Below are 10,751 nucleotides of genomic sequence, written 5' to 3' on the forward strand. Positions count from 1 at the left end.
CTGCCTGGTAAGTTAAGCTGACATTTGGTTCCCATGCATCTTACTGGATCAAATTTGCAAATGCAGTGGTACAAAGAAAATCTAGCAGCAAGTGACTGAGACGAAACAGTCACTCTGCAACCAAAGCGCAACTCGCAACTTGGTGCACAACCATGCTAACTACAGGTGTGAACGAGTGTCAACTACTGTGTTCAAGCAGCTTTAGCATGGTTGCAGGATGTGCCCAATGAATATATCACACAGATAAAAAAAACAGCGGTTGCGATGAGCAAAGTTCAAGCACTTTAATTCCAGCCAAGACCATCACAGTTGCGATGAGAGTGACGCACGATGAGAATACGGATCACAGTCCCCCACGAGACACTTGGCTGCACCAGGCACCACCTTACAGCTTCAGTTTGGTACGGCGCCAGTGACGCCTCTTGGCGTTGTAGCTGCAAAAGTACAGAAAAATCGGAAGGTGGCCAGAAAACAACTTTGGCATTTTAAACAAAATGCACACGTCAAGTGATTCTTATTAAATACACACACACGCACACAAAAATACTTGCTCCGAGCATCATCTTTTGCAAAACGAATTTCAGCTCGAATAAAAGCTGAATTTCACACTTAAGCTGCTTTTGTGTATGGTCAAATGTGTCCGAGAGACAAGCTGAGAAGTTCAACAATGTACAACCAACACCTTGACTTTGGTTGTTTTCAATAAGGATGATTTACCTAAAAGCATTCATTGACAAATATTGTGGCTTTCACACTGCAGATGTCACCTGCATAGAGCTTTATGCACGAAGTAACTTCTCAAAGCACACACTCAAGTGTCCTTTTACTACCGATAGTCTTAAGACTGAAAGAAAAATTGGGGAAAGCTGGTTATTGGGCCAATGCCACAGAGCTCACACAAAAGGGCACGACTGACAATTGCTACAGCGTGGCCTATGAAGTTAAGTAGCAGCAGCAGCTGCTGTAGTTTTCCCGAAAAATTTAGATGAGGGTGCACCAGTGTCCACAAGTGTCAATACCTGGATTTGTATAATTTTCTTGCACAATATCACCACATTTTGCAGAATGAATACAACGGGCACAACTGATAAGCACGCACACACCAACTGCACGTGCTGGATTTACAAGATCAAAATTTATGACACATTGAAATTAATGCATAATGGGGGCCACAATAATGAACGAAAAGGCACAATGTCCCAAATTGGCCAAACTAGTCTTAACTGCAGCTGTCAAGTATAAAAGTAAACGTGCAGACTAAAGAAAACACTGACGCGATGCTCCATTTGGCCCATCAGAGTGGCCAGTGAGATCCTCAAGTGAGATTCAATTCCCAGCCAGTAATGGGCTCAGAAGGCCCCAAAACCAACTCCAGATTTTTTTTATACATTTGAAGTAAACATGTGCATCGAGTTCAGAATGCAGTCACAACCAACAATGCCGAACATGACGGCACTACAAGCCTCGGGCGCACCACGAAATAGACAAACTCAATGACGTGCGCCTCTTTAGGCCTTTCAGTTTAACGAGCGTTGAATGTGCCCCCATCTCCTCATGTCAGCACAAACAAAAACCTGCGAGTCCGCAGCAGATAAGACGTCCACTCCTTACTCTTCCTCCCTGCACAGCAAGGAGGACCACATTGTGAGTAGTAATATTTATTTGTCAGATGTGCGCAACTCCACCATTAAAGGGGTGCTGACCAAATTTCGCGGCCGAGATAGCCTGTGGGGTCAATTCCTGTCAACATTCATATATCATCTGCAAAATGTGAATAGCGAATGTAGCTTGGAAGGTATCTTAAATTAATTCTGAAGTTTTCAGAGCCCTCAACTCCACTGTGCCACTGACACGCTCAAAGGGGACCCTTTGGGGACCACCTACTTCCCTCCCGTCACTACCCTGCAGTCAAAGCAAGCTATGATGACATCATAGCAGCCATTTTTTTTGCCGCGTTTGTTCTGGCAGTTTATACTTTTCAACGACTGGTGATGAGTGCATGGCCATGGCGCACGCTCTGAAAGTTTTGTGCTTGGCGACACCGCAGTCCCTATTCCTATCCTATTCGAAACTAATGCTTGATGCATATGGTGCAAAAGTGTGTCACAGATATGTTTGCAGACATAATCAAGAGCTGCATACGCTAGGTGGCAATAGTTGCACCCAGTGTTTGGAGCTCTCCCAAACTGAAACTGGTCGATAATGAGGGCCCTGTAATTATTTGTCGCATGCTGCAGCAAACCATGTGTCGTGCCATGACTAACAAACCCGGAGCAACACATTGCAGCAGAAAAACGCGAGGACGAAGTTTTTAGTTGCCAGCCCCGAAATCCAAAAATTATTATGAGAGCCTATGTGAACAAGCTGCCACAAAAATATTGCAATACACGGTAAAATAACAAATTAGAAGGGTCTAATTAAAGCATCTGTTTAGCTGGTTTCAAATTTTCGCATGGCCTCAACATAGGTAGAGGCAGGTGTAGCCCGTCGTAGTGACACCGCAAACTTCGGCTATACGACACGACGTCGGCGATATGTCATCCGTACGCAGGTAATAACCAAGCTGGGCATCCCTGACATGAGCGTGTCACAGCGATGCGGGAAAGCACAATTTGAGGAGCACCGTTTCCCAGCGTTAAAGTAGCAAGATATCTTTATCTCGGGAGGTTTTTGTTCTGGCAATGCCAAGTCTCTCAATGGTTTCGGACTGAATAAAATGGCCGAGGGCAGCACAAGAAAATAAAAATGTAAACTGTAAAGCCAAGGCGCCGCTTTGAAGGGCAAAGGGCCTAATGCACAAGCACAGTGGTACATCGAGTTGCCCATGGTCAAGCTTATGTCACTACACGTACGAGGGTGATGGGTCAGAAGCAAACAGGTGCAGGAATTGTTCTTAGAATTGAAGTCTGTACAGTATTATAATTGGCAAATGTGATCACAGTGGTCTGGTTAGTGTACAAATTAGTGAGCTTGATTGAGGTGTGTAAAAATAAGGTTAGAGCCTGTTTACCGGCGCTTTAAAGGGGCCCTGCAACATGCGAAGAAAGTATTAAAGCGCAGCACACAGCCTAGAATTCAAAAGAAATCGTCAAAGTAAGCTAAAGATCGCTTTCCCTCTCTCTATAAATGACGGAAGACACTACAAAATCACTCATAGAAGGCCATCTATTTGAACACGGCGCACTTGGTCGTTACAGGGATCGCCGTGACTTGTCCACGCGTGAGCACAATGAAAAAGTGGCGTATTCAGAAAAAAAAAAACTAACGAAAAAGTGGTCAGGGTGATGAGGCAGCCGTTGACGTACTTTCTTCGCCCCTGCTTAGCTTACAGCGCTTATGTCCGGACAAGAGCAGAGAGAATTCAATTGCAGCGTCCAACAAGTCTTGGTAACTACGTTCATACTGGATGGATTCTTAAAATTTTTGCTGCATTGAATTCGTTCCGCGATAAGCTCTTTTAGAATACATTAAATTGTTACTTGAAAAAGTGTTTCGGGGCCCCTTTAAGACACCATTTTTGATAATTCTAGAAGCTATGTGTTTGTTGTTGACTTGTGCACAACTAAAACACCACGTCTAAATTTCTACCTCTGAGTGGCTTACAGGAATGCTGACATGATTTCGAGGCATCATTTCCTTGGTATGCAGTGCCAACACTCTACGCACCAGAGTCTGCCAAGACATATGAAATATTTTCTTTGAGTTTAAAAGGTTTCTTGCTCAGCCTAAGCAAGCCAGCCACAATGGACATTATCTTGACGAGTCAGCTCAGTTGCACCAAGTTTGCAAACTAATTGTACAAACTGCGTTTGGGGTCACTGAGGACAATGCACTCATCGTTGTTTGCGTGCAACACTAGCAGATGGCAGATCTGCTGCTAATACATTGCGAAAGGCTGTCTTCCCATGACGTCACACTGCCATGGCACATCACAGAGAAGCCCCCCCCCCCCCCATATCGAAACCAAGAGAGACTAACGTAGCAGTATTACAAACATATGCAATTAATCCCTAAGCAAAACAGTACTTTTTTGGGGGGTTCTTGAAACATGCGTTTAAATGCAGAGCCAGAATTCCAAAACATTCAAAATTCGTGGCAGCACTCCTTTCCCTCTTTAATACAACGATTAGCTGCTCGATTTATATACAACCGGTACAGATGTCGCGAATCGCCGTCAGCCCTGTTGCAGGATACGAACCTCCAACTTTTGGCCGATCGAAGGAAAACTGCACGGCTTAACTTTTTCCGCCTTTTATACTTTTCCAGATCAGGATTGCATGCACCAGATTACATAACACAGGACTCAACCAGGGCTTCACGTCATAAACATAGTCGTAGCATTACACCTATATTTGCACGCACTAACATTTACAAGTATTCATTTTTCCCGAGAACTGTCTCTGATTGGAATGCTCTGCCCCATGATTCCCCTATGCTCGACACGCCGAGATGAAACTATACCCTTTTCTTGTCGCTTAAGTCTGTTTCTTTGCCTGTATTTGTCCCTTGTTTTTCACGAATTTTTAATGTACATGAATTTTGTTCTGCAGTGAATGTATACTGCAGCGGAAGTGTATGTATGTAGAAGAATTTTGAACTGTATTGCCCTCTCCTGCATGGACCATACTTGGTCCGCAGTATGTGATAAATAAATAAATAAGCATCGCAAATTTGCAACACACCGAAAAACTCCCAGCAGGCAAGTCACAAAATGCGAGCTGTTTTCAATGCCATCTGTGAAGTACTAAAGAAGAATATAGCTTTCAGCATGCAACATTTAGTGCCATTTCATGTACAGTATTTTTTGCTAGAATTAAGTGTTGTGTAGCTTTCGGCGTGAGTAAGACAGGTTCAGTCTTCTATTACTTTTTTTTTTCTTCCATGTGTGTATGCACCCAAGAGGTGGCCCACAACAAGTAATGTAGTTCTGAGGTACGTTTTTATGTTGCAAAATCCTCAGTCTGATCGCACGTCACTAATTCACGACATATCTGACGTATGCATCGAATTTGCATTTTAGTTCTCCAGATTCAAAGGTTGCTATTCAATCATGGAGAATAAAACTTGTTTTCCTTGGCCCTTTCCCAATTTAGTCGTTAAAGAAACACAGAAGAAAAAAATGATTTCTTGTGTATTAGTAAAGTACATTTTCCAATGCCAAAAACACCATGCTCACCGCCACATAACCCTTGGTAAAAGAGAAAACGCGTGAAAAAAAAAAAAATGCAACACCACCTTGGGACTCTCGTACCAAACGTCCATATCATTGACCCAGCATATGAAGTTTCAGGAAATTTCGAGCCAATGTCACAAAAATATGAAAAATACATTTTGAAATTTTTAATGTCATGTGGACAGATTTCGGCACGAAATTTAAGAATGAAACTTCAACCTTGGTTGCCTCCGCTAATTATGATAGTGAGACATATGACATTATATGACATATGACAGGAGTGCCTGGGCTGAACTAAAAATGGAAGCACCATTAGATAAAAGTAAATTGCACAGCTGGAGTAGTAAGGCAGGAAAGTGCAGCCACAATGAAGAAATACTCCACAGACAAAAGTTAAGCAAGCCAGTCAAGGTTTACAGTAAGGGATAGCATGATGAAGCAATGATTAAGGACAACCATTGTAGTGATGAAAGCGACATTTTGCTATTTGGAACAGATTCTGGAGCAGAAAAAAAAAAAAGAGCCCCGCCGCGGTGGTCTAGTGGCTAAGATACTTGGCTGCTGATTCGCAGGTCGCGGGATTGAATCCCCGCTGCGGTGGCTGCATTTCCGATTGAGGCGGGAATGTTGTAGGCCCGTGTGCTCAGATTTGCGTGGACGTTAAGGAACCCCCAGAAGGTCAAAATTTCCGTAGCCCTCCACTACGGCGTCTCTCATAATCATATGGGGGTTTTGGGACGTTAACCCCACATATCAATCAATCAATGAAGCAGAAAAAAATGCTATAGCTTAGGGTTGCTATTGGCATTTTCGAAACACATGCATGTTTTCAACGACTCCTGAAGTCTAAAACATCACTTGAGCAACTAATTGATTTATTGATATGTGGGGTTTAGCGTCCCAAAACCACCATACGATTATGAGAGACGCTGTAGTGGAGGGCTCCGAAAATCTCGACCCCCCCCCCCCCCCCCGGGTCCTTTATGGTGCATTCAGACGACGGACCGAATCCGGATTTGTCGTGGACGCGGACAGCTAATCTGCGGATGGTCCGCCTGCAGGCGCATCCACACGACGGACGGTGTCCTAGGGGAAAACAGCCGGATTACCCTCGACAGCAGATTCGGCGCTCACCTGCGCCCGCTGGCAGCAGACCGGTTTGAGAGTATTCAACATGGATGCCCGCAAGAAGCGAAGCTTGGCTGCGATGTCTGTCGTGTTGTGACAAATGAACGAGTAGTGTTATTCTTTCAGTAGAAAAGGGAGTTGCTAGCAGGATATTCTTTCAACTACATTATTCCCCACTTGTAGAACTTCTAAACGTGTCTCCCGCCTTTTTTTATTTTAGAAGCGGCACGTCGCCGGTTGCAGAAGTTGGAATATTTCACCACCATGACGGCTAAGAATCTCGCGTGTTAATGGTGCATTCAGACGACGGATCGAATCCCGATGTGGCGGGACGGACGGCGCGTCACGTGACCTCACATCAGCGATTCCCCTCGTCCGCGACTCGTCCGCGCGGCTCGCGGACGGATGAGCCCAACCTGTTTCTCACATCGGGATTCTGGCGGGGGAGAGCCGGTACTTCAGCGGATTAGCTCGGGGTCGGTGGCAACCAGTACACTTTTCGTCTGCTCGCGGCATGTCCTCCATGGCTCGCGGACAGCTGCATGACTGGTCGGCATCATCTACGCTTGAGCATTGTTTACTTAGTTCCTGGAGACTTTGTTCTCAGGTGATTAAATATGCAGAAATCACTTTTGGTGGTTCGGGAAATGTCGCCGCCGTCGCTCAACACGCGAGATTAATCTTAGCCGTCATGGTGGTGAAATATTCTAACTTTTGCAACCGGCGACGTGCCGCTTCTAAAAAAAGACGCGAGACACGTTTAGAAGTTCTACAAGTGGGGAATATGTAGTTGAAAGAATATCCTGCTAGCAACTCCCCTTTCTCCTGAAAGAATAACACTACTGGTTCATTTGTCACAACACGACAGACATCGCAGCCAAGCTTCGCTTCTTGCGGGCATCCATGTTGAATACTCTCAAACCGGTCTGCTGCCAGCGGGCGCAGGTGAGCGCCGAATCTGCTGTCGAGGGTAATCCGGCTGTTTTCCCCTAGGACACCGTCCGTCGTGTGGATGCGCCTGCAGGCGAACCATCCGCGGATTAGCTGTCCGCGTCCACGACAAATCCGGATTCGGTCCGTCGTCTGAATGCACCATAAGCGACAACGGCGACATTTCCCGAACCACCAAACGTGATTTCTGCATATTTAATCACCTGAGAACAAAGTCTCCAGAAACTAAGTAAACAATGCTCAAGTGTAGATGATGCCGACCAGTCATGCAGCTGTCCGCGAGCCATGGAGGACATGCCGCGAGCAGACGAAAAGTGTACTGGTTGCCACCGACCCCAAGCTATTCCGCTGAAGTACCGGCTCTCCCCCGCCAGAATCCCGATGTGAGAAACAGGTTGGGTTCATCCGTCCGCGAGCCGCGCGGACGAGGGGAATCGCTGATATGAGGTCACGTGACACGCCGTCCGTCCCGCCACACCGGGATTCGATTCGTCGTCTGTATGCACCATTACCGTGAACCCAAATCTGAGGAGACGGACCTACATTTCCACCTCCATCGTAAATGCAGCCACCACAGCCGGGATTGAATTCCGCAACCCGCGGGTCAGCAGCCGAGTAGCTTAACCACTAGACCACTGCGGTGGGGATCAATTAAGCATCTAATAAATATTTATATTTATTATTAAACATGCCATATGCTAGTATGCAGCTAGTATACAAGGAGTATAGTTGGTGTAAATCATGGGCGTGGGGATCAAAAGAGTTCGGACTTTTATGGTGTTCAGGCTGGAAGGACCCCCCTTGCAAGTGTCCCACTTGAGATTTAGCACGTAATATAATTGAGTTAGCAGTTAAGTATAGCACAATCAACTCATTTTAAAGACTTTTCATCTTTTAATGCGTACCTGTGTTAAATGCCCATCAGCTGTGTGAACTATGGAAATTGAAAAAGGGTGAAAAAAAAAAAAAGACTAAATAGAACAATACCATTGCTCAAGCGCAGACCCCATGCTTGTTTTTTTTATTTGAAAGCACAATTTAATTGCTATATAAATAAAAATGCAACTCATGATAAAAATACAAAATTGGACACCATGGCCTGATGTGTGATTTTTCTGGATTTACGCCACTAAGTAGTATACTAGGGTGAGAGTGTACATCTTGCTCACGGGATGGTGCTATGGTTCAAGTTCTTTCTTTATAGTTTGCCAACATCCTTTCGGAGCAGGTTTAGAGCAGTTACTAGCAAATCTTGCATTTTGGAGCAGCATTTCTCTTTAAGAGCAGTTTGGAGCAATTGGAACAGCACTTCCACCCCTGCCATTGTCTCGCAACTGACGCTTTGCTGGGAACGTGAAAGTGAACATGGTTTCAAAAAGCCAAGAGCACACACCACTTTTGAACTGCTTTCTAGTAGCCAAGCGAATAGACAGATTAATCAATAGCTCACAGAGAATGATTCTCGTATAGACGTCAGATTCTGAATGAAATGCCAGTTGTAGGACCGCCCTTTGCATCCAAGCCGTCATTCTCGTTGAAAACGGCGTGCCTGAGGTATGTGAGATGGCGTCACGAGTTCTCGCCTACAACAGCTGTTTGAGGAAAGTCTACATTTTGGAATGCATGGTTGAACTACAAGCGATAAAGTGTTTTTCAAGCCATGCAGGCGGAGATTCTTGGGATAGAAGGGTGGGCTAAGCGCAAGACATCGCAAACAGGCTTGCATGCAGGCAGTCGTCAGTAGGAGTCTGTGCAGTGGTGCACCGCAATATCAGAAAACCAAACGTTTTCCTTTTTTTTTTTTAGCAATGAGTTCATTCGGTTCACCTGCACCAATCAGAACCGGTTCACGGCTGTGCACTCAAAATTCAGAAATTGTGCAGCACGAGTTCAGTGGTGCATGCTGTCTCAACATTCTCCGCCTGCATGCGCCTTGGAAAACACTCGTTTGCAGTTAAACCGCGCATTCCAAAATGTGGACTTCCAAATTGAGGTCTTAAAGTTGAGAACTCTGATTCAGCCACTTCTCACATAGTATGCTGCGCGCCGACACGACACTGATGATCCGAATGTAACCCGAGGGTGATTTGGCAGGCTACTACGCAAGAGAAGAATCACATGACCATCACTCCACGTTCTACTGATGTGTTTAATGTAAGGCATGGTGTCGACCAACGACAAGCACAACAATCGGAGGCTGTACAGGCATCGACAACGTATGCAAAGACGAAATCACGACACGTTACATGACTTACCGGATGGTGTTACCGGTCTTCATCCTGATCCATTGAGGAATCGGCCGGTTTTGCTTGAGCTTCTTGGCGAGCTTCTGTTTTATCCGGAACGTCTTGTGGGCAGCCTGAGAATATCAACGCGACTGATAAGTCATCGAAGGACACAACAGCACACAAATTAAAGGACAGCATCTCAGCATTGTTAATTTATCAATATTTAAGTTTTACAGCCGGAGCATGTTATTAAATAATAGCCAAATCAGCGAGACTCACCATGTCGCCGTTCGCAAGATGGCTGGGAAAAGAGCGAAGAGGAAATGACGCAAGTGAAAGATTAGTACGGTGTAACTGCTTCAGCCGAAGTTGCGAACTACTCCACATACGGCGTATAATACAAGAAAAAAAAACAAAACAACGTTTTTTTATAATAAATATTATTGACTTTTGTGTTTTATAATTTTAAATTTTATAAACAAAGGTGTCAGAAATTAGTTATCTCTGAGTTTTTGTTACAACTATCAAAAGCCTTGTTTTCGTTCAGGTTCAACAGCAAGTTTTATTCACTAATCTGCACTAGGTTTGCTTAGTTGTGATTGGTGTTTTCAGTCACCGTTCGATTCACGTGCCCCAATTGGAACCGGGGAAGTGTTTCGGTTCCCCCGGTGGCACGAACCTTTTCGAGGCAAAAGCGTTCGGTTCACCCAATAGCCGCTTAAAACCGGCTTGACTTGACTTAAAGTGTATGAATAGATGGCGTTAGAATCGGTGTGTTGGAAAACATTTTTCAGGCGATTTGGGCGTTCTTTATTCTGTGGTTCAGGTAGAGTTCCTCACTAGCTTGTGACACACAGTCTGTGGCGGGTTCATCGTATTCTAGTCGTGATGTTTTTTTCTCCGATGTTGGTGTTGGATTGGACTGTAATCTGTTTGAAATGGCGAGAACCGCCTCTGCCCGTGGGGTCGTGGTCGCTTTCTGTTGTTAGAAAGTGATTCATACGCAAGTCGCTGCCGCTTTTCTCAATTCCTGTGATGTCGCCGTGTTCAGGAGGTTCTTATCCGTGCTTATCGAGTAGTTAACGTCATTCGCCCGAAGCACAGAATTAACACCTACCAGCCCGAAGTGTTTGCCACCAAATCTACAAGCAATGACAACGAGCATAAAATAAAGACCTTTGGAACGCGATTTGTGAATGTTGGTCTGATGCATGTACTACGCGGATGTATGGTAGGTGCATGCGTGTTGCTTGAGGACCGATCAAACAGCT

At 45.1% G+C, this 10,751-nt stretch overlaps 1 non-coding gene across 1 annotated transcript; it reads right to left on the reverse strand.

The window, feature by feature from the left end:
* Positions 1–396: 396 nt before the first annotated feature.
* Positions 397–9,900, reverse strand: LOC119170875 (ribosomal protein L39). The gene is made up of 3 exons (XR_012893679.1): positions 9,760–9,900; positions 9,508–9,611; positions 397–434 (listed from the first exon to the last, which is right to left on the reverse strand). It is a non-coding gene; the product is annotated as a ribosomal protein L39 (transcript).
* Between the last annotated feature and the right edge of the window lie 851 nt (positions 9,901–10,751).

The sequence above is a fragment of the Rhipicephalus microplus genome, chromosome 2 (genome assembly GCF_043290135.1).
Source record: "Rhipicephalus microplus isolate Deutch F79 chromosome 2, USDA_Rmic, whole genome shotgun sequence".
Classification (NCBI taxonomy): Eukaryota; Metazoa; Arthropoda; class Arachnida; order Ixodida; family Ixodidae; genus Rhipicephalus; species Rhipicephalus microplus.